General features: G+C 42.9%; 1 protein-coding gene and 1 non-coding gene across 2 annotated transcripts in view; both read right to left on the bottom strand.

Moving 5' to 3' along the window:
* LOC139181612 (probable ATP-dependent RNA helicase DDX53) overlaps nucleotides 1-27,353 on the bottom strand; it is a 32,793-nt gene that overhangs the window by 2,945 nt on the left and 2,495 nt on the right. The gene's annotated exons all lie outside the window — the stretch shown is intronic.
* LOC139181759 (U6 spliceosomal RNA) lies at nucleotides 21,393-21,500 on the bottom strand. The gene has a single exon (XR_011565502.1). It is a non-coding gene; the product is annotated as a U6 spliceosomal RNA (small nuclear RNA).

The following is a 27,353-nucleotide window of genomic DNA, read 5'->3' as shown; positions in this document are numbered from 1 at the left end:
TCTCCTCATCCTCTTCTTTTTATAGTTTAGAAATTAAATTTTAATAAAATTTAATACATATGTATATAATTACATATACTTTTTATAATAATATATGTAATATAAAACATATAATATATAATAAGATATGTAATATTTTGTAATAATGTTTATATATAATAATGGTGATGTGAATGACATTGACTCTTCTCAAACATGTTGGTTTAGGAATCTTAAGGCATATCAAATTATCTGGGCCAGATGGGTAGTTCCTCTATCTGTGTTGTCTGAGAACAGTGAATGTCATTCACATCACTGTTATATATAAAGTTAATTTAAATCAATTCGGTGAACGCTGAAAATATTTTAGATATCAGATTTTTTCTTTTCAGGCATCAAATATACAATATAAATATCATGTCTTTCCATCAGTGGCATTTTGAGCAAGGCCTGGAGGTACAGAAGTCGATTTGCACACCACAGGGCACCTCTAAAGGTCAAGGATCTAAGGAAACAGATGGAATCTGGATTCTGACCCACAGACTATCTTACCTGTGTTCAGACACATGAGTAGGCAGAGGAGGAAGACTGCCTGTTAGGAATGCCCCTCTGTTGGTATCCTCTGCTTTAATCAGCAGACACCTCCTCCATGTTTGGATGAGCTAACTGGTAAATCCATCACAGGACTGATCAACTGAAATGACAGAGGAGTGGCATTTTGGGTATGTTTACTAGGGACTATAGCTTGGAATTCAGTCTTTCTGAAAATTTTTCTTGAGAAAAAATATTTAGGGGAGCATCCATTGCTGTAGTTGGCACTTCTCAAGGGAGTTTTGCATGAGAACCACGTGGTAAGGGAGTTAAGAACACATGGGCATGGCTCCATCTGGGACACAGATTCCCAGGTCTAGGGTGACATCAAGGCAGTTCATGGAGAACGCTCCCTAGGTGGTTTTGTGTCTGCTCCGGATGACCCTCTCGCCACAACCTCCATTCTCCATGAGGTTCCTGCCCCAACACACAGGAATGATACACTTCAGGCTCATTTTTAGTAAATTTCAGGACAAACATCCTAGAGTTCTATACTGGAAGAGTATGTAAAAAGAGAATATATATCTGAATCACTCTTCTGTACACCTGAAACTAATACAACATTGTAAATTGATATTATTTCAATTAAAAACAATCCAAGAGTCCTAGTAAATCTCAGAGAGGATGGCAATAGGGAAGTGCTTATGGAGTTTGAAAAGATCCCCAGCTGATTCCAACAGCTGGATCATTTTCCCAATTATTCTAAGAACCACACCTCTACCATTTATCCTTGGACAAAAGGATCCGTAAGAAAGATTCTCATCCAGACAAAAGTGTTTTGATACCTAAGCTCTTTGCCTCAGAATTGCTTTTTTATTTACATTGGCCTACTAGAAGAACAAACATACCAAATAATTTTTTCATGGGGTCATTGATAAGGTCTTTCTTCATTTTTATACTCTTTGCTAGGACTGGGGAGAAGAGAACACCTTAAGAGTTAGTTTATGCTTTATGCATGCTGGATCACGTAACTGCCTGTGTTTCTCTTCTTGTCTTGGCTGTTTGGAAATTTAGAACTAATTATATTGAGCAATTCACTCTATTTGCTTTTGCCCAATTTCTTCACTTACTTCTTTTTTAAGATTTTTTTTTTTTGATGTGGACCATTTCCAAAGGCTTTAATGATTTGTTACAAGATTGCTTCTGTTGTTTCTGTTCTAGTTTTTTTGGCTGCAAGGCACAGGGGATCCCAGCCCTGACCAGAGATCAAGCCCACATCCCTGTCAACTACAAATTGGCACTTGCCATGGGTGCTTGCCATCTGTCTCTACAAGGATTACATCATGCTACTGCAGCTGCTGACCTCTAACACCCTCGAAAAGGTTCAGGGTGGAGAGCAGACATGAGGCCCTCTGTGCTCTGGGAAAAGTGGCTGGACAGGTCTTCAGATAGTTAGATATTCTCAGGAGCTGATTTTATGAGCCCAATTCTTGCATCTCCTCATATCTAGAAAACCACTAAAATCCTTCATGGTGACACTGTTCCTCTTGACTAGTGAAGATTTCACAATACTAGCAGAAGCCTTCTGGAAAAAGTGTTTCATGGCATGGATTTCCCCTTCACCAAAAATCACATATATACTGTCCTTCTCCCCTGCCTCTTTGGAGCAGTTTCTCAGAGCTATCTGAGGTGCTGCCTCCAGGGCTGCAGTCTCCATTTTGCCCCAAATAAAACTTAACTTCCAACTCTCACGTAGTGCATTTTTTTCTTTTAGGTCGACATCCTCATATCTAGAAAGGTATGAAATCCTTCGTGGTGATGACTGTTTCTCATGACTAGCAGAAAGCTTCTGGAAAAATATGTGCTCGATTGCATGTATTCCACCCTCACCAAAATCACATATACACTGACCTTTCACCCTGCTCCTTTGGAGCACTTTCTCAGAGCTATCTGAGATGCTGTCTCCTGGGCTACAGTTCTCATTTTACTGCAAATAAAACTTAACTCGCAACACTCACATTGTGCATTTGTTGTTGTTGTTGTTGTTGACATCGCCCTCATTGGAAGGTGAAGTCCCAACTACCAGATCACCAGGAAGTCTCTCCACTTATTTTTAAAGTGAACTTTGTCTCTTATGTTTAAACACTGTTCAATGGATTCTTCTGAGATATAACAATCAATACATTAAACACAATGTATAACAAGTATACTAGTGAACAGTAGATTTATAATGATAAGTTTCAAGAGTATGTCATGTTTTGTATTTGTCTTAGATCCATTCTTGAAGGATAGCCTGCTATAAACAAACAAAACATCAGACAGACACTACTGCTTCCTGGATATACTGCTGAAATATTTGGTAATTTAATAGGAATATGGCTGACTATTAGTGGGGGACGTGGAGTCCATGGCCAGACTACAGTTTACTTGTCAGTGTCTCTTCCACATGGTTTTCATCTAGGGCCTTCCAAAATGGAATCACTTGGGGAAACTGGAATAACAGGGCTGTTTTCTCAGCTACATCCAAACTGACGATCCTTTCTAGATTTCCAGGGTCCCTGTGGATGTCTGATTTGTGATTGTCTCTAGGGTCTTCTTGACATTAACGGGGAACCCAGACACAAACAATTTTTTGCATACACCAAACACACATACATACATATATATACACATATGCATGTTATATGTTATATAAAGTATATTTTAAGAAAAATAACATTTAAAAAGGAACAATTCTTCTTTATCAATTCTTCTATTCCTTCTTCTTATTCCTATTTCCTGACCATGGTGGTATGTATTTCATATGGCACATGTATTTTCTTTAAAAATAAGAGAATGGCCATTCTATAAATAACTGCTTTGAATCTGGGCACATTTTCTTCTTTGCTCTGGTGAGATCCTTTATAATACACCATAAGCTGCTTCAAAACGCTGGAAACTATAACATCTGAGGCCAGTCCCCAGAGGAATGGCCTGAGCCTCACATATGGAGAAGCTGTTAAAACCTCATCACAGAAGTGTTCGGTTCTCCTTCAGTCTGGAAGTCCTGCTTTCAAGTATGTGAAGTGTCCTGGTGGAAACAGCATGTGAGCTGCTCAGGGCTACTGACACCCTGTGAGCAGGTGGTAAGGGCAGCAGGGGGTGGCTGGAAATAAAAGACATGGAAAATAATGAGCTTGCACTTGACGGTCATTGTCGGCTTAGCTGTTTCTGGCTCCCTTCCATTCCGTTCAGAGAGCTGAGCTCAGTTGGCAAGGTGCCCCCAGAGTGTTTGGAAAATGACCAGAAAGAAGGCTCCAGGGGCATATTTAAAGAAGAGAGCACAGACACCACTTTGCTGCATACTTAGACGTCTGCTGGATAACAGAAGTCTGTGCAATGAGGCAGACATTCTATGTCCATGCCATCCAACATGGACGACACCAGCCACCTGTGGCTATGAAACCCTTGAAACGTTGCTAGTGCGACATGAGAACCAGATACCTTTATTTCACTTTAATTCACTGAAATTTAAATTGCCACATGTGGGTAGTGGCTACTGGATTAGACAGTTTCATGAGGATAATGGAGTATGATTTGGCTCACCGACGTGCAAAATGCTCGGCCTGTTCAGTCTGTAATTCTTAGCTACTTTCTGTCTCTAAGGCTGTGGGCCCTGAGGTCACAATGACCGTGTCTGCACTCCGGCTTGTCTATCTCTGTCATTCTTGCTATTGCTTCCTCATTTGCAAATAAACATGGTTTCTTCCTCCCCAGCCTGTTTCTTGCACACAATGCCAGAGGACAGGGCTGTCTCCTAGCACTCGACCCCAAAGCTTAATTCAAAAGGCTGAGAACAAGTCCCTCAGGGCGGATCTGTTTAGAGTTCTCCAGCACAGGGCTGGAGCCATCTGCCTTGACACCACTCGGCTACCTCCTCCAAACAAATGTCAGGTGAAATTAAACCACTTCCAGATGAGGAATGTAGGTCAGTGACAAGAGCAAGAGCCTGAACAAATTGTGAGCTTGACAACTGTTACTTCTGATTGCACTTGAGCCAGGCTGTGTGATGGCTGAAAATCAAGACAGGACCCTCAAATGGGCTTGCTCACTAAGTCACTTTAATGCCTCGCAAACGGGAACTCTGGTGGTCTTAAGCCCAGTTAAGGAACTTGGCCCAGAACATGAACTGTGGTGAACGCACCTGACCACATTTTACAGTGCTAATCTGGATCACAGCAGGGCCAGCAAAGCCCCACATCTGATGGTAGCAAATGAAAACTCAACCCAAAATGCGTGAAAAACAAGCAAGTGTATCTAGAAACACAATGATTGAAGAACAGGGATAGTGGTTACTGTATGCCAGGCCCCAAGCTCGGAGCTGGAAATACACCTGGGAGCCGACTCATTTGGAAAGACCCTGATACTGGGAAAATTTGACGGCAGGAGGCAAAGGGGATGACAGAGGAAGAGATGTTCGGATGGCATCACGGACTCGCTGGACATGAGTTTGAACAAATTCTAGGAGATAGGGGAGGACAGGGAAGCCTGGTGTGCTACAGTCCATGGGGTCACAGAGTTGGACATGACTGAGCGACTGAACAACAAGTTTCTATCAGCCTAGTCCTTTGCTCCTCAGTTCAGTACATGGACCACCTTGGAGCGTGTTACAAGTGCAGAGTCTTGGGCCCCACTGGACTGGAATCTGCACTAGAGATCCCCCAGTGATTCTGGTGCATGTTACAGATTGAGAAGCTCTGGCCCAGTCAACATCCCTGTTCCTAGGAGTCACCCAAGTGCTGGCCTGGACCACAGCTTGGCCAGCCCTTTCTCCTCTCCTTCACTTGCCCTGGCTTTTGAAATTTCCCTCAAGAGAAATCAGTCAATTTCTGGAGGGTCCATTGTAGCATTTTCTTCTTGCTTTAGCTAGGAGCCCTTCTTCACTCTCTTTCTGACCCTCCCAACATCCTGAGTTCTCCTTGGAATTGCTACTCTGAGCCTTGATCTTCTGCTGGTCCATCTTGGTGGCTTCTGCCCTTCTGGCCTCTGTGTCACCCCTTTAGCAATGCAGAGAGACAGGACTGTCCTTGAATGAATGGCCTGTGGCTCTTCCCTGTCATGGATTTGAATCCCAACCAGTTGTGTGACCTTGGGCAAGTTATGCCACCTCTCTGTGCCTCTTGCCAGTTCCTGAGTTTGCTTGCATAGACAATTACCCACACTGGCATCTAAATCAGACCTCATGTTGTCGTTCCAAGATGGCCACATCTCCCATCTTCTAAGGCTAACTCAGGCCAATGTGACAGACAGAGAAACATTCCAGACAGTAAATTCCAGACAATAAATCAATCCAGAATGGATTGATTTCTTGTCTTCCTGGTTGTTATTTATATAGACTGGCTGGCTGTTGGCCCTACCTACAGGACAACACAAGGGTAACAAATTGTTTTCCTTGGGATTCCTTAGACCTCAGCTGACTATTATAGGTTCTTTCATAGCTACCCTCTCTGACAATCAAGGGTCCTCATGAACACAGGGTGATGCTCTCTTCCTTGGTGTTCTATGTATCAAAGTAGGAAGAGGATACAAAAAGCTGGATCCGACTACAGTAAGAATTATCCAGATCTGCCACTTGGTTGGTGTATAAAATGTATAGATGCATAAGACAGATTTCAGTTTTAGAAGGAAAATTCTTTAAAAATAAGATACAATGTACATACATGTAATCTGTTAGCCTACCATAAGTAAGTCACTGAGACTCTTAACACCCAGCTTAACCAAGATGACAAGAGAGGAATGCAATGTGGGAGTGTGGGCAGGTCGGGGTTAGGGAAGCGGGGTGGCATGGCTACAACTACAAAAAAGTGAAACAATCCATAGTGGAAAAGGCTGTATGTGAGTGTAAGGGGAAAGCATTATTTTGTCCATGTAAATGATCGTGAAATCCAGTAGGATTTATACTACAATTTATCCTGAAGAAAGAATCCAATCACTTAACTAAAATGGAATCAGAGGATAGTGGTATCTAGGGGATGATCACTCAAAACCCATTCTTACAAAGGTATCTTCTGGGATGAAGGCACTTCTGTATCAGGAAGACATAGATCACTACATCACTCACTCTGACACACCCTCTTTGGCCCTTGTATGTGATGGCACCAACTCTGTAATAAGATCCTTGAACTTTAGGTTGTGATCATGTCCCCACGGTTTCTGAGCTATTAAGGAATTTTATGGAATAGAAAACAAAAGGAAAGGAGAATAACCCAAACTCTGCTTCTCATGAGCTGCATGGTCTGTGGTTTATGAATTTTGTTAAGAACCCTAAGGATTGGACATAAAATTCCTTGTAGCAAAATGTTACTTTGCCATGGATGAACCTTAAAATCATTATGCTCACTGAAAGAAGCCAGATACAAAGAGCTCATATTATATGATTCCATTTGTGTGAAACATCCAGAAAGGCAAATCTACAGAGACAGGGCTAGGCGTGGGGTGACCGGAAATGGGTATCAGGGGTCTCTGCAGGGTGACGCAAGTGTCCCTAAACAGGACTGTGGGGTTGGTAGCCCAACTCAGGATGGCTCCCAAAGGTCATTACATGTACATTCCAAATGGGAGAAGCTGATGGTATTTCTGAAATTATACCTCAATCGAACTGTTAAACATTCACACTGCCTCACTCCATCAGGAACATCACAAAGGCTTCCTCTGGGGCTCAGTGACATTGCTGTGGCTCACTCCAGCCCTTCTAGCTGCCTGCCTTTTTGCCTCTTGATCATCACCCTTAATTTGTAAAATGCACACAGTGAATGCAGGGTGATTTGGGATGTGCAGGGGAGGGGTAGGCACTGGAGACATGTCTCTGATGCCAGTTAATGTGGTATAGTGTGAATTTCCAGCACCCTGGTGCTACCATAATCATTGTTATGAGCTTACTGGACCAATAAGATGAGGACTGGAAAATAAGCTGCAAGCTGATTTGCCTTCTCTTTGAGTCTTTAATTCAGAGTTGGCCAAATCATTGCTCACTTGGTCTAGCCCCTCTTCCATGTAGGGCTGGATTTTTTTTAAGACAGTTTTTTAAACAGCAGTTGTAGGTTCACAGAGGAAGGTATAGAGGGTTCCATACACTCCCTGGCTACGCACATGCGTGTCCTCCCCATCATCAACACCCCCACCAGAGTGGGACATCTGCTACAATTGATGAACCTATATTGACACATCATAATCACCCAAAGTCCATAGATTACATTAGCATTCACTCTTGGTGTGATATATTCTATGCGATTGTACAACTGTATAACAACATCTCTTCCTCATTATTGGGGCTGGATTTTGAGTTTAAAACTACAGGAAAATGCTGGGCTTTCCTGGAAAGAGAGCACTGTGTCCATAGAGAGTTGTAATGTGTCTGATACACAAGGCTATCTTAATCCTATTCCCCTTTGGAGGTGTGCCAAGTAGATACAGCTGAACCTGTTACGAATTTGGAAAGACCTGGGGGAAATTCTGATGGTTAAATCTCATTATATTGTCCCTCTGTTGTTAAAAACAGTAACTGTTGCTAATAGCAAAGAATATGTGCTGGAACTCATTTCATAGCTAATAACAACATTTGATAAGATAAGTAGTTTTAAGCCTTCTGTGGGACCCCATGGCACATCCTTTATTTAACCCAGCAGATGTTTGAAAGTGTTCGTTGCTTAGTCATGTCCGACTCTTTTGTGACCCCATGGACTGTAGCCTGGCAGGCTCCTCTGTCTATGGGATTCTCCAGGCAAGAATACTGGAGTGGCTTGCCATTTCCTTCCCCAGGGGATCTTCCCAACTCAGGGATAGAACCTGGGTCTCCTGCACTGCAGGTGAACTCTTTACCATCTATTTAGATGATGCTTAATGCTTGCCTTCCCTCAAATCAAGAGTGCTTTGAAGTGCTTAGTAATAGCTGGAAGAATTTTTTTTTTTAACTCAGTTGTTTCTGTTTCAAAGCACTCTTGATTTTAATCTCACCAAGATGGCGATCTTGAGCATGTGCTGAAATAATGGTTTGGTAGGGGCTCCTAGTAACCAAGGGCCTCCTGCAGTGTCTATGAGACCAAATTAATTGTCAAAACTGAGTGGCCAAATGTATGTGTAACTGAGTCACTGTGTTGTACACCTGAAACTAACACAACATTGTACATCAAGTATACTTCAATTAAAAAAAAAAAAACACCACTAGATAAGAGTATGGAATTTAGAGATACAAACTACTACATATGAAATAAAGAAGCAACAAGAATATATTGTACAGTACAGAGAAATATAACCATTATTTCACAATAAATTTAAATGGAGTATCATCTATAAAAATATTGAATCACTATGGTATACACCTGAAACTAATATAATATTGTAAATCAATTATACTTCACTAAAAAATAAAAGGGGCATCCCTGATAGCTCAGATGGTAAAGAATCCATCTGCCAGAAGATACAGGTTCGATCTCTGGGTCATGAAGATCCCCTGGAAAGGGAATGGCAACCTGCTCAGTATTCTTGCCTGGAGAATCCCATGGAAAGAGCCTGGCAGGCTACAGTCCATGGGGTCGTAAAAAGAATCAGATACAATTTGGCAACTAAAGAACAACAATGACAAGAAAAATAGAATAAAATTGCAATCCCCCCCCCAAAAAAAAACTGAGTAGTCTAAGAAATACCCTACTTATAAGCCACCAAGTTGGCCGCCAGTTTCCCAGAGGTGGGCAGAACAGAGACAAACACAGCCAGCAGTGGGAGCTTCCTGTTTCTCAAGTTCCATGAGGTGATAAGAAGTGGGCCCAAAGGCCCACTGTAACATAGAGGCTCTGTGTCAAAGCTGAGGAACTAAGTTTAGGAAATCCCCAATCGCTTAACTAGGCTGCAAGCGAATCTGCCCAAACTTTGCCCTGGAGGGGGACATTATCTTTATTAGTTGGTCAGGAAATAAATCTGCCCTTAGCCTCAGAGGGCGAGATCATCTCTATACTCCAAGGGCAGTTTGCTCTACAGACATCCTTGGAAAGATAATCTGGAACAAAAGTTGTCAATGCCTTTGCTTAAAAGTGGGGCAGAAATGCAAGAGACCTGTAGAGACTTGCCCCCAACGCCACTGTCTCTATTCAGCTGTCTGCTCAGATGTCCCCTCTCTACAAGTCACTTGGTACCGCTGCTGCTATTTTACATTTCTATATAGTGACTGAGCGACTGATGTGATCTGATCTGAAAGTGCCTTTATGGTCAGGCGATTCAAGGTAGCTGTTCTCTTGCTCTCTATATACCCCCTTCCCCACCAGTCCCTGCTTCACTCACATGACTACCCAATCCTCTTCATTACAGAGCTTATTAGCCCCTGGTTACTGATGAGCCCACTTGACATCAGTTGCCCCCTATGAACAGTAGCCTCTGACTACCCTGAGTAGTGAAGACTGCTGCCACATCCCGGTTGCTACCTGCCACAAACAGTAGGGTGTTACTTCAGGGCACTTTGCTTAAGATCGCCTGTCCAATAAACCACCAATATCTTTGTCACTGTCTCTGAGCAACTTCAAGGTTTGCAGGCCTGTGCGGTGCAGACCAATAGCACACATGGCATCCTAATATATTGCATTACTATTTGTTATATGTTTTTTCCACTAGAATGCAAACCCCATGAGAGCAGGGCATCATCTGTTTTGTCCCTGTTGTACCAACAGGGTTTTAAAATGTTGCACATGTAACATAATAGGTGCTCAATAAATACTTAATTAGTGAATGAGCACATGAATATGCTGCCACAGTCCTTTGTCCTAGGCAGTTTACACTGAATAACAGTACCATGTGTGCTGTGTGCTGTGCTGAGTCGCTTCAGTCATGTCCGATTCTTTGTGATCCCATGGACTAGAGCCCTCCAGGCTCCTCTGTCCATGGAATTCTCCAGGCAAGAATACTGCAGTGGGTAGCCATTCACTTCTCCAGGAGAAGCTTCCCTAGGATCATACCTGGGTCTCCCTTATTGTAAGCAGACTCTTTAATGTCTAAGCCATCAGAGTGGCCCTAATCAGTTAAAAGAAAAAAAAGTGTATTCCAATATAGGAGGACCCAGTTCCATCCCTGGGTTGTGAAAATTTTTCAGTTCATTTGCTTTGTCTTATCCAATCGGCCTTCCTATCTGTCACCAACACCCGTGCTTGCTCAAACTCATGTCCATTCAGTTGGTGATGCCATCTAATTGCTTTTTGCAATGTGGTTGCTTTCCCCACCTACTTTCAATCTTTCCTGGCACCAAAATATCTCTTGGAAAACTCCATTCAGTGTTATGGGAATCTGGCCGAAGATTTCCTGGGAGAAGTCCAAAATTACAACTTGGTGCTGAACAACCATCAACAGGAGAATGTTGGATCCCACCAAAAAAAGATATCCCACGTCCAAGGGCAAAGGAAAAGACCAAACAAGATAGTAGGAGGGGTGAAATTTCGTTTAGAATCAAATCCCATACCCGCCAGTGACACTTGGAGGGCTCAAAGAAAACCTTGCACACAGCAGAGCTCAGAAACCCCACAGAGACTGAGCCAGAACTGTGTTTGAGTGTCTCCTGTGGAGGGATTGTGGGTCAGCAGTGGTTGCCTCAGGGGCAGGGGCTCTGGGTTCAGGAGCCCTGGTCACCCAGCCTGTGGCATAAGCCCTCTTGAAGGAGGTCACCATTAACCCCAACCATAGAGCCGCCAAACAGATGACCCACAAACTGCAGAACAATCATACCAAAGAAATTCTTGCACTGTTAAGGAAGTTCTAGGACTCACAACAGATTTACCAACCTGGGGATCTGGCAAGGGAACTGAGAACCCCCAAGGAATTTGACTGTGGAGGCCAGTGGGATTTGACTACAGAACTTACACAGGACTGGGGAAACAGACTCTTGGAGGGCACAAACAAAACCTTGTGTGCACCAGGACCCGGGAGAAAGGAGCAGGGACCCCACAAGGGACTGACCCAGACTTGGCTGTGGGTGTCCAGGAGTCCCTGGTGGAGGCATGGGTCAGCGGTGTACTGCTGCAGGGTTGGGGGCACTGAGTGCAGCAGTGCCTGCCTGGGACCTTTGGAAGGAGGTGGCCATTATCTTCATTACCTCCACCTTAGTTTGGGCTCAGGTAAAACAATAGGGAGGGAAGACAGCCCCCACCTATCAACAGAAAATTGGATTAAGCATTTACTGAGCATGGTCCTGCCCATCAGAACAAGACCCAGTTTCCCCACAGTCAGTCTCTCCCAGCAGGAAGCTTCCATAAGCCTCTTATCCTTATCTGTCAGAGGGCAGACAGAATGAAAACCAGTGTCAAAGAAAACTTCTCAAACTGATCACATGGACTACAGCCTTGTCTAACTCAATGAAACTATGAGCCATGCCCTGTTCAGTTCAGTTCAGTCCCTGAGTTGTGTCAGACTCTTTGCGACCCCATGGACTGGAGCATGCCAGGGTCCCTGTTCATCACCAACTCCTGGAACTTGCTCAAACTCATGTACATCAAGGTGGTGATGCCATCCAACCATCTCATTCTCAGTTGTCCCCTTCTCCTCAAGCCTTCCATCTTTCCCAGCATCAGGGTCTTTTCTGATGATTCAGTTCTCCTATTTTGGCAGTCACTTTTTTTTTTTTTTTAATAATGATTAGAGTCATCCTGATGGCTTATATAGTAAAGAGTCTGCTTACCAAGTAGGAAACCCAGATTTGATCCTGGGGAAGCTTCCCCTGGAGAAGGGAATGGCTACCCACTGTAGTATTCTTGCCTGGAGAATTCCATGGACAGAGGAGCCCTGAGGGCTGTAGTACATGGGGTCGCAAATAGTCTGGGCACGACTGAGGAAGTTCAGCACTCTCTTTGATTCAACATTATAGTGAACCTTCTCTGTGTCAAATCCAGCACCCATATATCATTATCTTAAGCTGTCAACAAAATCCTTATTGAGAAGAAATCAGACTCAGAGTGTTGAGGAGGAGAAAACATGGAGTCAGAGGCCTGGGAACAAGGGACGGGAAGCTGGCTTCCTGGGAGCTGGGGCGGAGAAAGGCGTGAATCTCGGGGGCGGAGACTCAGCATTCATTTGCATAACCAGCATGCACTGCACGCAATATAGATTGAATTTACTCTTTTAATTCATCATAGATTTCTTTTAAACATAATATTTTGATGAGTGAACCTTCACGCACTTAAATGAAAAGATCTGCCGCAAATTCTTGACCCAGACTTACCCTTGACACTCCTCACCCTAAGTGTTTTAGGAGTGCTCTTACTCAAGGTGGGTCTTTTTGTTGGCTTCTGGCTAAGCCTCGGAAGAAATATAGGCTGTGCTGCTCATAATTTTTGGAGGCTTTGTGAAATGAACAAAGCCAATAACATTGTATACAAAAACAGACGAAAGTTTTGAAACAGGGGTTATTTTTTCTGGGGCTGTTATACGTAACAGGTTTCTATGTTTGTTCAGTGTGTTAGGTTTTCTTCTGCTCAGTTGATTGTCTCAGTCGTGTTCTCTTATTTTGTAACCCCATGGACTGCAGTCTTTTGGGTTTCCCTGTCATTCGTTCTCTGAGCTTACTCATGCCCTGCAAATCCATAGTGCTATCTAGAAATCTCATTTTCTGTCGTCTTTTTGTTTCTCCGACATTTAGTCCTTCCTAGCATCAAGGTTTTTTCCATCAAGTCAGTTTTTTGCATCAGGTGGCCAAAGTATTGGAATTTCAGTGTCAGCATCAGTTCTTCCAATCTTCTTGCAGTCGAAGGGACTCTCAAGCATCTACTCCAAGACCACAGTCCAACAGCCTCAGTTCTTTGGCTTTCAGCTTTCTTTACAGTGCAACTCTCACATCCATACATGAGGACTGGAAAAACCATAGCTTTGAGTGGACGGACCTTTCTTGGCCAGGTAATGTCTCTGCTTTTTAATACACTGTCTTGGTTGATCATAGCTTTTCTTCCAAGGAGCAAGTAAGTGTCTTTTAATTTCATGGCTGAAGTCACCGTTCTCAGTCATTTTAGTGGCCAAGAAAGTAAGGTCAGTCACTGTTCCATCATTTCCCCATCTATTTGCCATGAAGCAAATTGATGCCATAATCTTCCTTTTCTGAATTTTCAGTTTTAAGCCAACTTTTTCACTCTCCTCTTTCACTTTCATCAACAGGGTCTTTAGTTCTTTGCTTTGCCATAAGGGTTATGTCATCTGCATATTTGAGGTTATTGATGCTACTCCCCTCACTGTTGATTCCAGCTTGTGCTTCATCCAGCATGGCATTTCGCATGATGTACTCTGCATTCAACTTAGATAAGAAGGGTGACAATATGCAGCCTTGAGGTACTCCTTTCCGAATTTGGAACCAGTCTGGGTTTCAATGTCCGGTTCTAACTGTTGCTTCTTGACCTGCATACAGGTTTCTCAGGGGGCAGGTCAGGTTGATTGGTTAGTAAAATTGCTTGGTCTTTGGCCAGTATGGTTCTCATAATCATGAATGCGCTTTCCAGGAGATTTTTCTGGTGCTGGGAAAGATTGAAGATGGGAAGAGAAAGGGACGACATTGGGGGAAACCATTAGATAGCATCACCAATTTGGTGGACATTTGTTTGAGCATGCCCCAGGAGTTAGTGACGGATAGGAAAGCTGGTCGGACAGAACTGAGCAAATGAACTGGACAATTTTCTTGACCCAGGGATGGAACTGGGCCCTCCTATTTTGGCACTTTTTTTGGGTTTTTTTTTTGTTGTTGTTGTTGGTTTGTTTTTTGTTTGTTTGTTAAATAGTGACTAGAGTCACTCTGATGGCTGAGACAGTAAAGAGTCTGCTTACAAAGCGGGAGACCCAGATTCGATCCTGGGGAAGCTTCTCCTGGAGAAGGGAATGGCTACACACTGCAGTATGCTTGCCTGGAGAATTCCATGGTAAGAGGAGCCTAGAGGGCTACAGTCCATGGGATCGCAAATTGTCTGGGCAGGACTGAGCACACACGTTACTCTATTTCATTTGACATTATAGTGAACCTTCTGTGTGTCAAATGCAGCACTCCTACATCATTTTCTTAAGCTGTCAACAACATCCTTTATTTGACACAAATCAGACTCAGAACATCGAGGAGAAGACATGGAGTCAGGGGCCTGGGAACAAGGGGCTGGAAGTGGGCTTCACAGGAGCTGGGGCAGGGAAAGGTGCAAATCTCAGCGGCACGGATCAGCGTTCATTTGCATAACCAGAATGCAATGCATGAAATATAGTTTCTATTTATTATTTCAATTTATCATAATTTTTTAAATGTAGTATTTTGAAGAATGAGCCTTCATCCTCTTAGGCACAAAGATCTGCTGCAAACTCTTGACCTGGACTTACCCTTGATGCTCCTCAGCCTCACTGTGTTAGGAGTGAGCATCACCTCATCAGTATGTTCACAGGCTCTTTATGGTATGTTTACTCTTGTCCTACTCTAACTGAGTCTTTTGTCTCACTGAGGATTCAGTGAGGTAGGCCCAAGTAGGGATAAGGCAAGCTTCCGATAATTTTTGGAGGCTTTGTGAGATAAACAAGGCCAATATTGTTGTGTGGAAGAATAGAATTTGAAACGTGGAGGGCTTTGGGCAGTTTTTCTACACCTGCAGCAGTTAAGAGTTTGATGTGTATTTATCACGTGAAATCATGTTCTTGATTTTTAGTAAGATTTTCATAATCCTAATTTTTATGACCCAGGGATGGAACTGGCTCCTCCTATATTGGTAGACAGTTTTTTTTGTTTTTTTTTTTAATTAGTGATTAGAGTCACCGTGGTGGCTTAGAAAGTGAAGACTCTGCTTTCAATGTGGGAGATGGATGTTTGCTCCTGGGGAAGAATCTCCTGGATAAGGGAATGGCTACCCACTACATTATTCTTGCCTGGAGAATTCCATGGACAGAGGAGCCTGGAGGGCGACAGTCCATGGGGTCGCAAATAGTTTGGCAGGCCTGTGCAGTCAGGGCACTCTGTTTCATGTGACATTATAGTGAACCTCTTCGTGTCAAATGCAGCGCTTCTATATCAGTTTCTTAAGCCGTCAACAAAAGCCTTTATTAGAAAGAAATCAGACGCAGAGCATTGAAGAGAAGACATGGAGTCAGGGGCCTGGGAACAACAGATTGGAAGCCAGCTTCGCGGGACCTGGGCCGGGAAAGGGGCGAATCTTGGGGGCGGGGACTCAGCATTTATTTGCATAACCAGAATGCACTGCGCACAATACATCCAATTTATTATTTCAGTTTATCGTAGATTTCTTTTAAATGTAGTTCTCAAAGAATGAGCCTTTGTCCCTTTACGTTGAAAGATCTGCTACAACCTCTTCACAGAAGTTTACCCTTTTTTTTGCTTCTCATCCTCAGTGTATTAGGAGTAAGCTCCCTCTAATCCGTATGGCCCAGGCACAGTGCAGTACCCATACTCCATTTCTTGCTCCTGCTTGAACATAGTCTCTTGTGTTGAGGTGGAGACTAGGTCAAGTAGGGCCAAAAAAGGAATAATACTTCCATTACCAGACAGTTTTTGGAGGTTTTGTGAGACTAAACAAGACCAATATTCTTGTGTAGAAAAGAAGAGGTTGAAAAATAAACGATTTCGGGCAGTTTTTTTAGACCCTTGAAGCTTGCTTTGTGTATCATTTCAGTTTGTGGGTTTGATTTTCAGTGAGTTTAAGGTGAAAGATGCTTAGTCGTGTCTGACTTTTTGTGACCGCGTGCACTATGCAGTCCATGCAATGCTCCAGGCCATGATACTGGAGTGGGTTGCTGCTGCTGCTGCTAAGTCGCTTCAGTCGTGTCCAACTCTGTGCGACCCCATAGACGGCAGCCCACCAGGCCCTGCCATTTCTGGGATTCTCTAGGCAAGAACACTGGAGTGGGTTGCCATTTCCTCCTCCAATGCATGAAAGTGAAAAGTGAAAGTGACGTCGCTCAGTCATGTCCGACTCTTAGCGACCCCATGGAGTGCAGCCTACCAGGCTCCTCTGTCCATGGGATTTTCCAGTAGTCTCCCCCTTTTGCAGGGATCATCCTAACCCAGGGATGGAACGCAGGTCTCCCGCACTGTAGGCGAATTCTTTTCCAGCTGAGATACAAGGGAAACCCAATATCCATAAAGCCACAATGGGCTTTTCCAAGTGAAGACAGGATGGCCGATCAGACACAACTGAGCAAAGAAACCAGACAGATTTTTCACTACCCACGACCGGAACCCAGGCCTTGTAATACTGGCAATGGCCTTTTTTCTTTTTTCCTTCTGCTGATTAGAGTTTCCCTGGTGGCTTAGAGAGCCTGCTTTCAATGCGGTAGACCCAGGCTCAGTTCCTGGGGAAGGTTCTCCTGAAAAGAGAATGGCTACCCACTGCAGTAGTCTTGCCTGGTGAATCCCATGGACAGAGGAGCCAGACAGTTTCTGGTCGGACACAACTGAGCAACCTTCAGAGAGAGAGCCACCTGGGAAAAGGAGAACTCTTTTTGGGTGATCCCACGTTTCGGCCACAGGTGGAATTGTCTTTTGGGCTGTGCTTTGTTTTCTGTAGTGTCAGTCACTCAGTCCTGTGGGACTGTTAGCCACCCTATGGACTGTAACCTGCCAGACTCCTCTGTCCATGGAATTCTCCAGGTCAGAATACTGGAGTGAGTTTCCATTCCCTTCTCCAGGGACTCTTCCCGACCCAGAGATGGAACCCAGGTCTCCTGCATTGCAGGTGAATTGTTTACCATGTGAGTCACCATTTTCTTTTCTAACCCACAGTTATTACTACTGGATTTAGTGGTAGTCAACTTTCATAGCTGCATTATTCATATAGGTTCGTTTTCTTTGTTCATAAACTTATGTAGGTAGGTGTAAACTTATGTGGTAGGTGTGTTCGTTCTCTTCTCCCCCATCCCACTCCAGGATGTAATATTTGTAAAAATCCATAGAAGGTCTCAGGCTTCCCTGGTAGCTCAGCTGGTAAAGAATCCCTCTTCCATGCAGGAGACCTAGGTTCGATTCCTGGGTTGGGAAGATCCCCTGGAGAATAGAACAGCTACCCACTCCAATATTCTGGGCTGGAGAATTCCATGCACCGTACAGTTCATGGGAGTCAGTTTAGACTCCCTATGAGGATTGCTGATCAAAGTGTATATCTAACTTTTCATTTATGTAATGCCAATTTTTGCTTGTCCTCCAAAGACAGTGTACCAGTGCACACTCAACAGCATTATATTAACATTTCGAGGTTTCACATGCCCAGAAAATTTTGTTTTCAGGCTTTTAGAATTTTTGACTGTCTGGGAGGTATGCAACCCATCATTTAAAGTATTTACATATAATTTCACTGTATGGAGGAGCCATCACTTGTTCAAATCAAAATTCTGGTGTAGGGCATGTAAGAGAGTTTCCAATTTTTTATTTTATACTCAAAGCAGTGGTTGTCCAATTACTTCCTTGGACAAAATTCAAGAGTGAAAATTCTGGACTAAATGTTCCACACATTGAAAGTTTTGATCCATATTACCCACCTGTCACCTGGAAAGATTTTACAATTTTACATTCATATCTACAGTATTTGCATACCTTTACTCCCAAACGCATTTCAAAAGCAGCTTTTAAAAAAAAATCTAAGTTTTGTGTATGCTTAATATTTTCTTTTTTTGTTTTTGTTTTTACATTTATTTTTTAATTGAAGGATAATTGCTTTCAGGATTTAATTTTAAAGGCCAAATGACACAGGGCTCTCAGAAGAGCAAAACCAAGAATTGCTTTTTCCCAACCCAGTTCCCACTTCCCAGAAACAACCATTTTCAATCCTTAGCAGTTTAATCTGTTTGCTTCTATAACTCATAGTATGCTTATACAGCTCTTTCTTCATTTTGTTTTAAACTGTAGCAGACAGGGTAGATGCCCACTCTGATATCAATTTTTCCTCAACCTTCAGAGATAGCTTACAATTCCTGAGCTTTCCAGGGTTCTGAAGCATTAAAAGTCCTTGTCCGCACTTGGATGCTGTTACCTGCTCTCCTGTTTTGTCAACAAGAACATATCTTTTCTTTTTATTCCTTTACTGTCATTTAGTGGGGTTTTGTGGACAGAGTAGAGATAAATGGATATATTTAATCTGCCATATTCAATCTGAAAGCTAAAGATACTGTAGATTTTATTATCATTGTAGTTATTATTATTTGGCTGCGCTAGAATCCCAGGGATGGGGAAGCCTGGTGGGCTGCCGTCTATGGGGTCCCACAGAGTCGGACACGACTGAAGCGACTTAGCAGCAGCAGCATAGGGTTTGGGAGACCTTAGTTCCCCAATCAGGGGTTGAGCCTCTGCCCCTGCAGTGGAGTCACAACCACTGGACCATCAGGGAATTCCCATTACTTTTTGAAAACTTTGAAAATAATTAGAGTAGCATCTATGTTGGAAAGGCCTCTCCAAAAATAGGTTAACATTTGGGACACGGATGGTTGTTAAGAAACATGGAATCAGCTGAGCGCCCCCTACTGGAATATCTTGCTCAAAGCAGTCTGAGGCCTCTCCTTTCCCCCGGGGCCTCTTTGTTCAGGGCCCAGCGCTTCACAATCCTGGCAGTCCACCAAAGGCGTCAGGGAGTTTCTAAAAATCCTATGCCCAGGACTCCACCCTGGGCCAATTAAATTTTTCTCTCTGTGTGTGGGGATTGGGCATCAGCATTTTTAAAGCTCTTAAGTGGTTCTGGAGTGCAGAGTCACTGTTTTCTGCTAAACAGCTCACTGGTTTAGCTCGTTTGTAACAGCATGGCAATATTTGGACCGTAATCCATCCCGTGTTCTTGTTATGCAGTTACTTTTGTGTGTTGTCTAGATTCTGAATAGTGTCTATTTTCATGCTTTAATTTCACAAGTATGTCTTCTGTTAATCTGAGTAATGAAGCACACAGCGGCATTAACATAGTATTTTCGTGCCACACTCATTTGGCAGAGGCATAGGATTTAGCCCAGTCCACATCACATTTATACTCTGCAGTAAGTCGCCATGACAGAGTGAAAACTGTCCAGTGATGTGGCCATTTTGCTGTATCTGGATTTTTGTATTGCTGGAGTACAGTAATGGTGGAGAATATTATGGTCTGAATGATTATTATTGTGATTATAACTTGGATACTTGAGTCGTAGTCACGAAAATCCTCCATTATTGTGAATTGAATCAATGTCTATATGGGGTTGCAGAGTGGACACGGCTGAGCACATCCGGACGCACTATATCAGCTACCCGCCCCACCCCGCCCCACCCTGCCCCGAAAAGCATTATTGAGAACAGGCTTAATTCTTAGAGGGGCTGGTTAGTCTTGCTTTAGCCTGCAAAAATATAGTCATTGCTCATCATGGTTATCAGAAAAGAACAAGATGGATCAATATATATCATCACGACTGGAGGAGGTGAAAACCCTACAACACATTTAAAGTAAAGGACTGTATGGAGCGAATTCTCTGGTGGTTAGGATTCCATGCTTTCAGTGTCGAGAGAGCGGGTTCAATCCCTTCTGGGGGAATTAAGATCCTACAAGCTGAGTGAAGCCAACCCAACCAAAAAAAAGATGGTGACTTGGTTATGGTGATCTTTTATAATGAAGGACAGGTTACTAAATTTGAGAAGTCTACAGTGGTCTGTCTAGTCAAGGCTGTGGTTTTTCCTGTGGTCATGTATGGATGTGAGAGTTGGACTATAAAGAAAGCTGAGCGCTGAAGAATTGATGCTTTTGAACTGTGATGTTGGAGAAGACTCTTGAGAGTCCCTTGGACTGCATGGAGATCCAACCAGTCCATCCTAAAGGAGATAAGTCCTGGGTGTTCATTGAAAGGACTGATGCTGAAGGTGAAACTCCAGTACTTTGGCCACCTCATGCAAAGTGTTGACTCACTGGAAAAGACCCTGATGCTGGGAGGGATTGGGGGCAGGAGGAGAAGGGGACAACAGAGGATGAGATGGCTGGATGGCATCACTGACTCGCTGGACATGAGTCTGAGTGAACTCTGGGAGTTGGTGATGGACAGGGAGGCCTGGCGTGCTGTGATTCATGAGGTCGCAAAGAGTAGGACACGACTGAGCGACTGAACTGAACTGACAGTGAAAGTAAAATCTGTTCTTAAAACTCAAGACTATCTCAGGGCAGTTTCAGTTCTAACAATAGGAGCTGACAGGTCCTTTATACCAGGAGAGACATTTTAGTTTTCAGGAAAAACGGTAACATTTAAACCTCAAAGAAATCAGGATGCACTGAGTAAATGCTATAAAATATTGTAGTTTAACAACTGAAATCATCAGTGGGTTTATCTAAACACATCCCTCAGTGTGAAGATCACATAACCAAAGTGATTTGTGAGAAATGCATAACTGCATGAAATTAAAGCTTCATGAATATATACATCATCTGCTATAACTTACTAGTTTTCCAAGCATCTTTGGGGGCACTGTAACATGCATTTTGTCATTTTATTTTCTTCTTATCAACATAGATGGATACTTTCATGAACTAATCATTCTTGAAAATAGTCTGTCTTCTCCTAATGAAACTAATTGATTGCATTAACTATATCAAAATTTCTACCACATATTTTTTTAAACTCAAAAATAATTTGTTAAAATTGAGTGCACCTAATTTCAGGGTTGAAATATGTGTACCTTTACTTTAAAATGGTGGGAAATTCTACCAGAAAGAGCAACCTACCAAATAACTCACACTATAGAAGCACATGCAGAGTCCTATTTTTTAATACCTAAAGCAGTCAAGAATGCAAATAAAAAATTGCAAGTTGAAGGTAATCTTAAGGTTTTTTTTTTTTTTTTTTTTTTTTTGGTAAACTTTAAAAATATTCTGTGAATCCTATTCATAATATTATTTTTAATGCTCAAAACTATAAGAAATATGGAACACTTCTCCAAATTTGTGTGTCATCCTTGTGCAGGGGCCATGCTAATCTCTGTATTATTCAAGTATTAGTATATGTGCTATTGAAGCTTCTAGCACTGTAACATTATTTTGATTGTGCAAAACCATCTTGGTTATAATGGGGCATCTGAAAGCACAATGAGTACAAATACCTACTTTATCTCCTAAAAGATAAGCTTTTTTAATTTTCAGATATGACACATTGAGACTTGTCACTTTGTGTAAGTTAGCACTTCTGCGTATAGGAGATTCTGCCACTGTGACGAATGCATGGTAGCAGCACACAACCTCCTGAGACTGGCAAGGTCAGCTGAGGATTTGACTTACTTGCCATCAACTGCTGTAATCACAAAATAGATGGATATTGTTAATTCTTGTGTGATGTTGACTCCATGCACCTAAAATAGGCTTTAAAGACTTAGTATGGTTCGATGCTCTATTTACCTTTTAAATGAGTTTTGTTATTTAGGTTTATGTGCACAAACACATCATCATCCATCCAGCCTTCACAGCTTTCAGAGTGGGCACATCAGCCCTTAGATGCTGCCCAAGAACCTCAGAGAAAGCTCGTGAACATGTAACGTGGTTCTCACAAAGCCTCGCCTCTGTGCTTGGAAGAGCACACACTCTGAAATGTGCTATGAGAAATATCGGATTCAGCAGGATCATTCATTGTCCCCCTGGGAACTTGGATCCTCTTAATTTGGGCCTGTGGAAAGGGGAGTGGGCAACAGATGACAAATGAAGGCACTTGCAACTAGAAAGTCAGTGTGAGCTGAGGATGCTACAGGAAGAGTAAAAAGCACCAGAAAGTTCTGTTGCCCTGAGCACATCAGTGCATTTGTGTAGCGCCATCAACTCCTGCATGCTCGCTCAGTTGTGTCTGACTCTGCGACCCCATGGACTGTAGCCCACGAGGCTCCTCTGCCCATGGGATGCTCCAGGCAAGAATCCTGGAGTGGGTTTCCATGCCCTCCTCTAGGGGATCTTCCCAACCCAGGGATCAAATCTGGGTTTCCTACCTCTCCTGTGTTACAAGCAAATTCTTTACCACTAAGCCACTGGAGAAGCCCGTGTATGTACTTATTAACTTTTCTCCAAAGAATTACCCCACACACTCTGATTAATAATGGGTAGCCCCCAATGTGCTCAGATTCCTCAGTCACCTTATATTCTTAAAGGTCCTGCCAAGATTGGGATCCAAGGTCATGGTTTAAAGCAGAAATCCCATTTCAGCCTGTTGGTAGCAAGGACATGACACAGAAGGGAAATGGGCAGAGTCTAGGGCTTATCTTCAGAGAAAGCTCCAGGCCCCAACAAGCATGTGCACAAGTTCTCCTAAGCCATCAGACCTCTGAGACGGAGCACAAAAGGCCTTGGGGACGCACACATGAAATTTCAAATGATTTCTCAAAAAAACTAAAAATAGAGTTGCCATATGATCCAGCAGTCCCACTCCTGGGCATGTATCTGGACAAAAATATAATTCTAAAAGATATATGCTAGTTCATAGCAACACTACTTACAATAGCCAAGACATGGAAACAATTTGTGCTATAAGAAGCCTTCCTCAGCCATGTCTTCTGGGTTTCCTCTGGGGGAGTTGTTAAGCACAGCTGGCTTCCTCGGGGGCTTGGGGATGTACTAGATCAGTATTGTGTACCTGAAAACAGACAATGTTAATTTTTCTAATAAAAATAACTTAAGAAACAAAAGACAGATTAATAAAAAGAAAGTACACACGGTTGGGAAAACTGGACAGATACATGTAAACGAATGAAATAAGAACACCCCCTAACACCATACACAAAAATAAACTCAAAATGGATTAAAGACTTAAATGTAAGGCTGGATACTATAAAACTCTTACCCCCTCTTTACCCCCTGGTAGCCACAAGTTTATTTTCTACATCTGTGACTCTATTGCTATTTTGTATATAAGTTTATTTTTACCACTCCCCCTTTTTTAGACTCCACATATAAGTGATGCCATATGGTGTTTATCTGTCTCTGACACTTCACTCAGTATAACAATCTGCAAATCTCTCCATGTTGTGGCAGATGGCATTATTTCATTCATTTTTATAGCTGAATAATATTCCACTGTGTATATGTACCACATCTGCTTTATCCATTTCCATATTGGTGGCCATTTAGGTTGTTTCCATGTCTTGGCTATTGTAAATAGTGCTGCAATGAACACAGGGGTGCGTGTATCTTTCTGAATTATAATTTTCTCCAGATACATGCCCAGGAGTGGGATTGCTGGATCATATGGTAGCTCTATTTTTAGTTTTTTAAGGAACCTCCATACCTCATGTGAAGAGTTGACTCATTGGAGAAGACTCTGATGCTAGGAGGGATTGGGGGCAGGAGGAGAAGGGGTCGACAGAGGATGAGATGCCTGGATGGCATCACTGACTCGATGGACGTGAGTCTGAGTGAACTCTGAGAGTTGCTGATGGGTAGGGAGGCCTGGCATGCTGTGATTCATGGGGTCACAAAGGGTCGGACACGACTGAGCGACTGAACTGAACTGATACTGTTCTCCATAGTGGCTGTACCAGTTTATGTTCCCACTGACAGTGTAGTAGGGTTCGCTCTTCTCCATACCCTCTCTTATTGTTTGTAGGCTTTTTGATGATGGCCATTCTGACTGGTGTGAGGTGATACTTCATTGTAGTTTTGATTTGCATTTCTCTCATAATTAGTGATACTGACCATCTTTTCATGTGCTTTTTAGCCATCTGAGTGTCTTCTTTGAAGAAGTGTCTACTTAGATCTTCCACCCACTTTTTGATCGGGGTGTTTGTATTCTTGATATTGAGCTACATGAGCTGTTTATATATTTTAGAGATTAATCCCTTGTCAATTCCTGCCCTATCCATCGGGATGTCTCACTGAGCTTAGGACATCCAAAACTGAACTCTTGGTCAGCTCTCCAAAACTCATTTCCTGCTTCTCATCCATTCCCCCTGTTTCAGGAGTGTCCAGAATGATTAGTGTCGAAAACCTGGATGTCATTCCTGACCACTCGCTCTTCCTCCCCACTTATGTGCAGTCAGGTGCTAAGTCCTACTCCAGACCATGTGTCAAGTCCGTCTCCTTCTCTCCCTCCTGCCTTCCACCATCCAGCCCTATAACCATCCTCTCTCACCAGAACCCCCACCACCCCCCTGCCAAGAGCTTCCCATAGCTTCTTCTTTTGTCCCCTCTAGTCCATGTCTTAGAGATTTCTCCTTGAGAATAAATTAGGTCAGGTCAGCTCTCTCCTTAAAACCTCCCAGCAACTCTCCATTGGATTAAGAATAAGTGAGAGGAATAGAAGAAGCAGTGAAGAGTTCCAAGTTTTTTATACTCCTGGCATGGGAAATTTGAAGATGCATCAACACACACTGGGATACACTTGATAGCTTGAGCACTTTGGATTGGGTTCTCAGATGCCTACACGTCCAGGAAAGTGAGATGTTTGGGGGGCATCCCTGGGCCTGCAGGACTTGGACTCTGTATGTCAAAAATGGATGGGAGCCCAGAATTTATTTTAATTAGTTGGGTACTATGGACTTGTCGTGCTGGAAGGTATGATAAAAACAGGAGAAAGCAAAAACAAATCTCTTCTGGCTAGACCTTGTTGTCCGTATTTAGAAAACACTTCATTTCTTTCGTTTGGCAATATTTAAATGTAAAAACATCAGCAAAAAAGTTTTAACTTCTCAATTTGTCTTGGAGAATATCATAAAGTTTCCTGGAACCTGACCATAAACAGGCATACTAACAATTCTGGCAAAGTGTATTTGCACAGAAAATGAGAAATCCCATGAAGAAACACTATATGACTTACACAATCCCTGGAATGTTTTAAAAAACATTAACTTCAGCTGTGGAGATGGCGATTTGTGATTAATCTGATCAATGTAGACAGCAAGCTGTAATGCGTGAAAGGAGCTCTGGGCAATTCAGCATGTAGCTCAGACAGCCACAGCTCAGGGCCTCCTCCCCACAGAGACTGTTCACCTACAGAGCCACTTCCCTGCCCTCAGGACTGGGTGTCTTGAGCCTTCTATATGTCCAGTGTTGTTTAGGAAGAGAGATCAAAGGCAGAGCGCACAGCACACATGCGTAAGCAGCTGTCTAGCCTGGTCAGACTTCCCAAGGTGGCAGCGAATGTTGGTGGGATCCTTTCAGTCCAAGACCAAGAATTCTCTTTCTAGCTTTCTCTTTCTCTTTCAGGAACTCCTTTTTTATTGATCACCCCAGGTTTACCAGGTTCCATAGAGTTGGGTTAATCCAGCCAAATGCATCTGAGCTCATGATACTCAGATGTCTCTTAAATTCAGGACTAAGAATGCCTTAACCATGCATTCTTGATCTCCCAGCATGCACTGCTCCAATTTTCTACATTAAAAAAAATGCTTTGCTAAATATGAAACTAAATGCAAATCACACTGATAGCTTTCTAAGTTTTTGTTTCTTGTTTCAGTGGATTCACACAGGAGGAAAATATCATGTGTACTAGACTTTAGGAAAAGAAATGGTCTTGGAATATTACTCTCTTCATCAAGGTGGGCTAACTTTATGTGTCAAACCATCCCAAAATCAGAGTGGCTGAACACAGTAGAAGTTCATTTCTTTGCCTGCCTTCATTTCCAACACACATTTGAGAGAGTCTGCTACGTGCTTTCACATGGGACCAGGTTCCATTCATCTTGAAGTGCCATCTTTGGCCAGGGCCCCAGTGTCCTCTATATGGGCTGATGGAAACGGAGTCGAGGATCCCACAGGAGGCTTTGTGCACAGGTTTGGAGACGGTCTACCCCCATTCTGTTGGCCAAAACCAGTCATGTGGCCCCACCTAACCAGCAGGCTGGCTGGGAAGTATAGTGTAGCTTTGTGCCCAGAAGACACAGAAATGGATTTACTGAGCACTTAGCCTTCTCTAAGCATCTAAATGCAGAGTTCCAAAGAAGAGCAAGAAGAGATAAGAAAGCCTTCCTCAGCGATCAATGCAAAGAAATAGAGGAAAGCAACAGAATGGGAAAGACTAGAGATCTCTTCAAGAAAATTAGAGATAGCAAGGGGACATTTCATGCAAAGATGGGCTCGATAAAGGACAAAAATGGTATGGACCTAACAGAAGCAGAAGATATTAAGAAGAAGTGGCAAGAATACACAGAAGAACTGTACAAAAAAGATCTTCACGACCCAGACAATCACAATGGTATGATCACTCACCTAGAGCCAGACATCCTGGAATGTGAAGTCAAGTGGGCCTTAGAAAGCATCACTATGAACAAAGCTAGTGGAGGTGATGGAATTCCAGTGGAGCTATTTCAAATCCTGAAAGATGATGTTGTGAAAGTGCTGTACTCAATGTGCCAGCAAATTTGGAAAACTCAGCAGTGGCCACAGGACTACTACTACTACTATTGTGCTCAAACTACCACACAATTGCATTCATCTCACACGCTAGTAAAGTAATGCTCAAAATTCTCCAAGCCAGGCTTCAGCAATACGTGAACCATGAACTTCCTGCTGTTCAAGCTGGTTTTAGAAAAGGCAGAGGAACCAGAGATCCAATTGCCAACATCTGCTAGATCATGGAAAAAACAAGAGAATTCCAGAAAAACATCTATTTCTGCTTTATTGACTATGCCAAAGCCTTTGACTGTGTGGATCACAAGAAACTGTGGAAAATTCTGAAAGAGATGGGAATACCAGAGCACCTGACCTGCCTCTTGAGAAATCTGTATGTAGGTCAGGAAGCAACAGTTAGAACTGGACATGGAACAACAGACTGGTTCCAAATAGGAAAAGGAGTACGTCAAGGATGTATATTATCACCCTGCTTATTTAACTTATATGCAGAGTACATCATGAGAAACGCTGGACTGGAAGAAACACAAGCTGGAATCAAGATTGCTGGGAGAAATA

Source organism: Bos indicus, chromosome X (genome assembly GCF_029378745.1).
Source record: "Bos indicus isolate NIAB-ARS_2022 breed Sahiwal x Tharparkar chromosome X, NIAB-ARS_B.indTharparkar_mat_pri_1.0, whole genome shotgun sequence".
Lineage (NCBI taxonomy): Eukaryota > Metazoa > Chordata > Mammalia > Artiodactyla > Bovidae > Bos > Bos indicus.
Note: the sequence above shows the minus strand (reverse complement) of the source record. Positions and strands in the feature narration are given on the sequence as shown.